We start from the raw sequence: 7,051 nt of genomic DNA on the forward strand, positions 1-7,051 counted from the left end.
TTTCACAAGAAAGTTGCAAAGGGTTGATACGTTCTCAAATCTTGGTATGGCCTATTTGTCAGCTCTCCCGACAGCTATAACACCTTTCCATGAGAATGAATAGGGAGTATGTATGGTTCACGTGTCAAATAGGGGAAGAAGAAAAGGAATTATAAATAATGATGCAAAGTCTTGCTGGTTTCATTTTGAAAAAAACCTTCAACAAGATGGTATCCCTCAAATGCATTTCGATGGGAAGAGGCACATTTTTAACCTTGTTGGTGCCATCTTTCTATCTATCAGTATGAAGGCTGGGCTTTGTAGTCCAATAGATTTGGAGGGGAAAAAACTTTTGGAACAGGTGAATACATCAGATTTCATCTCCATACCGGTCCAAGGTGTTCATTTGTTGATTTTAGGTGAGGGGCTTGAGGGAATACAGTCACCTCAATATTATTCAGCAGTGCAACACACCAAGAGCCCACAATCTCTATGGCCCGAGATAACCTTCAGAGTTTATCTGATAAGGTGCAGCAGACTCTGTGTGAAGAAGTTGAGGCAGGCAGGCTCGCTGAATAGGAATGAGAAGTCATGTTGAGGCGGGTTGCACCCGTGTCTTTCTTCCCTTCCACAATCTCTTTAATGCTCTTTTTCTTTTGAAATGAAAAACAGTTCCTAGTCAGAATCCTTGTTCAGCATGAAAAGAGATACAGATGCTCTAATACTTATTTAAAAGAAAAAATATCTTTTTCCCCCTAATATAGTGCAATCTAATCCTGACCAAGACATGCTCACTTTAAAAAAGATTTTCTGAATAGAGTATTAGAATATTATTTATTGGCCAAGTGTGATTGGACACACAAGGAATTTATTTCAGTTGCATGAACTCTAAGTGTACATGCAAAGAGCAAAGTAATATAATCTTAAGATACCAATATTAGAAAGTTATAGGAAATATGACACAATTGAGGCCAAAATTTCTGTTGCTCAGTGAGATATTTAGCTGCAGGCTACTTCTGCTGACTGCTGGCTGCTTGCAATTTGGCAGTTCAAATCTCACCAGGCTCAAGGTTGACTCAGCCTTCCATCCTTCCGCGGTGGGTAAAATGAGGACCCAGATTGTTTGTTGGGGGCAATATGCTGACTCTGTAAACCACTTAGAGAGGGCTGTAAAGCATTGTGAAGCTGTATATAAGTCTAAGTGCTATTGCTAACTGCTATATTTGTTAAGTGAGTTTTGCCCCGTTTTACGACCTTTCTTGCAATCACTGTTACTGCAGTTGATAAGTTGATAAGTTAACATGGTTGTTAAGCGAATCTGGCTTCCTCGTTGACTTTGCTTGGCTAAAGGTTGCAAAAGGTGTTCACATGACCTTGGGACACAGCAATGGTCGTAAGTATGAACCAATTGCCAAGCATCTGAATTTTGATCACATGATCATGGGAATGCTGCAAAGGTTGTAAGTGTGAACAATGGTCATGTCACTTACTCCAGTGCTGTTGTAACTTTGAACGGTCACTAAAGGAACTGTTGTAAGTCGAGGGCTACCTGTATCCCTAGACATAAGACAGTGGTATGAGAGTAACAGAGTCTTGGTAGTACAGTGGTCCACGCACCCTGTTATTAAGACCAGCTGCCTGCAATTACTGCAGGTTCGAATCTCGCCAAGGCTCAAGGTTGATTCAGCCTTCCATCCTTTCTAAGGTAGGTGAAATGAGGACCCAGTTTGTGGGGGCAATAAGCTGACTTTGTATAAATATACAAAAGGATGAAGGCTATTGCTTAATGCACTGTAAGCTGCCCTGAGTCTCCGGAGAAGGGTGGCATATAAATCAAATTAAAAAAAAAAAATAGGCAGTTGTGAAATCCAAATTTTTTTACTACCAGTTCTGTGGGCGTGGCTTGGTGGGCATGGCAGGGGAAGGATACTGCAAAATCTCCATTCCCTTCCCACTCCAGGGGAGGGATACTGTAAAATCTCCATTCCCTCCCCACTCTGGGGCCAGTCGGAGATGGCATTTGCCGGTTCTCCGAACTGCTCAAAATTTCCGCTACCAGTTCTCTAGAACCTGTCACAACCTGCTGGATTTCACCCCTGGAATTAGAGAGATGGCATGAGGAAAATAAAACGGTCTCTGTGTCTAGTTGTTTTGGCATGCAATACGCTATAGTGGCCTCCTGAGGGGAAGAGTTGAAACAGTTTATGCCCAGGATGTGAGGGATCTGTAGATATTTTCTCAGCCCTCTTTCTGACCAGTGCAGTATACAGGTCCTCAATGGAAGTCAGGCTGGTTGCGATTGTTTTTTTCTGCAGTCCTAACTATCTGTTGAAGTCTATACCTGTCCTGTTTGATTGCTGTACCAAAGTGTGGCCGGTGAATGGGCCACACTTTGGATGAGTGCAGGGGTGAAATCTAAAAATTTTCACTACCGGTTCTGTGGGCGTGGCTGAATTAGTGGGCGGGGCTTAGTGGTCAGGTGACTGGGTGGGTGTGAGTTGTTGGTCAGGTGGGTGTGGCCAAGTTGACGTCACTTCTTTGCCCTTTTTTAACCTACAAAACACAACACAACACAACTGGCTCACCCATGATATAAAAGCAGCTGTGCTAGACCCAAAATGGCCTCTGCAACAAGCAGGAACCTCACACAGGCACAAAAAGCCCAAAAAACCAACTTTCACACTTTACACACACACAACACAACACAACACAACTGGCTCATCCACAATGTAAAAGCAGCTGTGCTAGACCCAAAATGGCCCCTGCAACAAGCAGGAACCTCACACAGGCACAAAAAGTCCAAAAAACCAACTTTCACACTTTACACACACAAAATTCCACATACAGCTTTGTGAGATTTTGTGTGTTTGTGTAGTTAGAGTGAAACACTACAGAAACACACAAAATCTTAGAAAGCTGCACAAATATTATTTTATTTTATTTTTATTTTTATATAAAAGCAGCTAAATTTAAAACTTCCTAAACTTTAAATAGCTAGGTCTAAAAAAAGAACAACTAAAAAAAACCCAATTAACTATTTTTTTTAAAGCTCCCAAAAGGGAAAAAAAACTTACAGGCAGGCAGGCAGCAGGCAGAAAGAGATGCTCACCGATGAGCTTGATTGCAGGTAGGGAGATTCAGTTGCTTGCTGATGCAATGGATTGCAGGGATTACAGCAAGTGAAGCAAGGCAGGCGTGCAAAGGTAAGCAAGCTGGAGGCTTGGGGGGGGGGAAGGGATTTTTGCTACCGGTTCTCCAAACTGCCCTCCGCCATCGATACCTACTCACCCAAGCCAGTCCGAACTGAGAGCATTTCACCCCTGGATGACTGACTGAATAAGCTGCACTTACTTTGAGACATATACACACAATATATTTGACCACAACAGGGCAACACCAAAGAATCATGATTTGAGCACTGGTGAATGTGAATGTATAAAGTATGTCAAAAGAAGCAGTCTCTGTTCTTCCCTGTATTGAGAACTATGATACCCGGTTTCCCCTAAAATAAGACATCCTCTGATAATAAGCTCAATCGGGCTTTTGAGCGCATGCCCTAAAATAAACCCTCCCTGAAAATAAGCCCTCCCTGAAAATATTTAAACGTATGAGCAGCCAGTCCCCGCCATTTCCTCTGGTTTCTTCCACGCGCCCGAAAATAATAAGACCTCCCTGAAAATAAGGCCAAGTGCTTATTTTGGGGTTCAAAAAAATATAAGACAGGGTCTTTTTTTGGGGAAACACAGTATACAGACAGTGCTTGGCTCATCACCACAACTGGGACCAAAATTTCCATTGTTAAGGAAAGCAGTTGTTCATGAGTCCGGCCTGATTTTAAAAACTTTTTGCAATAGTTTTTAAGTGAATCATTGCAGTTGTTAAGTGAATCAATGGCCGTTAAGCAAATCCAGCTTCCCTCATTGACTTTGTTGGTCGGTAGCTGGCAGGAAATGGTGATCACGTGACCCCATGACCATCGTAAATACATGCTGTTTACCAAGCACCCAACTTTTGATTATGTGACCGTGGAGAAGCTGCTACAGTCGAAATGAAGAGAACTGTCTGTAAGTCGGTTTTTTCAGTGTTGTTATAACTTTGAATGGCAGCTAAATTGACGATTGTACGTTGAGGACTACCTGTAATTTAAGTGAGGGGCAAATTAGCTCATCTACATGTTGCTTTTGTCAATTCTCACTGCACTTTCTTTTGTAAGGTGAGTTTTCAAAAGGAGTTTGTTTAAGATAGGAAAATGCAATGAGTAATGGTACAATGCAGGGGTGAAATGTTCCCGGTTCGGACCAGATCGCCCAGTAGCGATGGAGGTGGGTGGTTCGGAGAACCAGTAGCAAAAATACCTGCCCTCCCCCCCCATACCCAGCTGAGCCGCACAATCATCAAAGGCTTTTTTTCTACTTTTAAAAGCATTTTTTTCTACAACCTCTTCGGCCGAAAAAATGCTTTTGAAAGTAAAAAATATAAGCCTCTGATGATCGCGGGGCTCAGCTGGGATCCTCAAAGGCTTTTAAAAGCATTTTTTCTACAACCTCTGAAGAGGATCCCAGCTGAGTTGCCTGATTGGCAGAGGCTTTTTTTCTTTTAAGTGCCTCTGACGATCCAAGCTGAGTTGCCTTATCATCAGAGGCATTTAAAAGAAAAAAAGCCTCTGCCAATCAGGCAACTCAGCTGGAATCATCAGAGCCTTTTGAAAGCATTTTTTTACAACCTCTTCCCCGAAGAGGTTGTAGAAAAAATGATTTTAAGAGTTTTTTTTAAATGGCCATGCCCACCCAATCACATTAACCCCCCCCACCAAGCCACGCCCACAGAACCGGTAGTAACAAATTTTAGATTTCACCACTGGTACAATGACAACTTTTCTAAGTATCCTCTTCTTTGGGCCTAGAGTAGACAATAAGCATGTAGGCTCTCTTAAATCTTGCCACATTTTTAGGGCATAGTTTCTCAATCTTAGCAATTTTAAAATTCTGACTCCCAGAATTCCTCAGCCAGTACATTTTAAAGATGCCAAGGTTGAGAAACGCTGTTCCCTCCCCACTCCAGGGGAAGGTTACTGCAAAATCCCCATTTCCTCCTGATCAGGGACTTGGGAGGCAGAGAATAGATGGGGATGGGGCAGTGGTGGGATTCAGCCAGTTCGTACCACTTCGGGAGAACCGGTTGTTAACTTTCTGAGCAGTTTGGCAAACTGGTTGTTGGAAGAAATCATTAGGGCAGAGAACCGGTTGTTAAATTACTTGAATCCCACCACTGGGGTGGGGCCAGTCAGAAATTTTACTACCGGTTCTCCAGAACTAGTCAGAACCTGCTGAAACCCACCTCTGGGCTCAGGAGAGTGCCCGCAATATGCTAACAGAATTAAACAAATTTATTTGTTTATTTACTTTATATTTACCAATTCCATTTCTATAGCTGTCCAAATGCCATCTCCAGGAATCCCTTGACTATGCCACCAACAGAATGGTTGGCAAAGACTGTCTGATTGTATCCATGGCCAAAAAAATAAGGGTGGTAATCAGGAGTAACAGTAGAACCAGGTCACAACCAAAACAACCCATGATTATCTCATCCTTACATGCTGCAAGTGAAGAAGAGTCCTAGGAAATACCATCTGCAGAGACTCTGTCCTCAGAGAATAGCATAGAACCGTGATGGCAAACCTATGGCACACGTGCCAGAGGTGGCATGCAGAGCCTTCTCCGTGGGCAAGTGTGCCATTCCCAGCTGCTCTTCTGGTTTCCAGCTGACCTTCGCCCATGTCAGAACCGTGGAAGACCAGCTGGCTAAAGCACATGAGCGCACCAGAAACCAGAAAGTCCAGTTCTCTCTTGAAAAAAGCACATTTGGGACAACCATTGCCAAAGTGTGAGAAATCATGTTTTGGGTCAGAAAAAAAGATAAGAATGGCCACTTTAATATCAAATATTAATTCTCCATCTTGTCTTTTTGGACTGTTGCCTTCTGGCAGAAGATACAGAACAATTACAATTACAATTACAATTACAAAAGTATGAAGGCTATTGCTTAATGCATTGTAAGCCGCCCTGAGTCTCCGGAGAAGGGCAACATATAAATTAAAGCAAAAAAAATAAAATAAATTAAAACTCGGACCACACGTTTTCTGAATAGTTTGATGAACTAAAGGACCACCATCAGTGAGCTGTTGGACAGCATTACTTGGTCTGTTGTGTGGATGTTTGGGTGGTTTAGGGGTGGAGAATTATGGTGGGTGGGAGTATGTTTGAGGATTGTTATGTGTGTTGGACCTGGTCTTTGGGTGTTAAGTGAATTTCGTTGTATGGGTATACTGTGTATACAAGTACAACGACAATAAAGTTGTTGTTGTTGTTGTTGTTGTTGTTGTTGTTATTATTATTATTATATAAACTAAATATGGTTAAGTGGCTTTAGTTTTGGTGGGATGAGACAAAGGCAATGTCATGGGGACATGTCCATAAGGCAGGGCTTCCCAAATCTGGGTAAATTGCCCCAAATTGAGTAAAAGTATTTTTTGCCTTAACAACACATGGACTCATTACAACACGGATGTTTAAATTGACTTAAAGCTTGCCACATGTACTGAAATATGCTAAAATAACCTCCCGAAGTATTCTAAAGTATTTTATCCAAAGATGAAAATCAGTGAAATTACCAGTGGTAATTTATTGAAATGACATAAAGATAATTCAGTGATGTTGTTTTTTTATAATACAAGTAGTCCTAGAATTACGATCATTCGTTTAGGGGGCCAAAATTATGACCATTCAAAGTTATATTGAAGGGAGGGTTTTACATCCAGTTCTCAAAATTTAATAAGTTCTGATAAGCAGTTTTGGGTAACAAAGGAAGAAGTTTGGGAAGCATTGCAATAAGGAATCCTCAAGCTGCAAGTAGGAAACTGTGGAAATGATGCTCAACTGTGGATGATGCTCTCATCCATCCCAACCAGGATAGGAAGCAGGCTCATTAATGTTGCCCCCACCCTGGAAAGTTCTTATTATCAATCTTGAAGAGTCTCCAACCTTGAAGATTGCCAGTCATATTATCTTTTTAA

Source organism: Pituophis catenifer, unplaced genomic scaffold, assembly GCF_029215685.1.
Source record: "Pituophis catenifer annectens isolate HBS135680 unplaced genomic scaffold, rPitCat1.0.hap2 SCAF_4, whole genome shotgun sequence".
Classification (NCBI taxonomy): Eukaryota; Metazoa; Chordata; class Lepidosauria; order Squamata; family Colubridae; genus Pituophis; species Pituophis catenifer.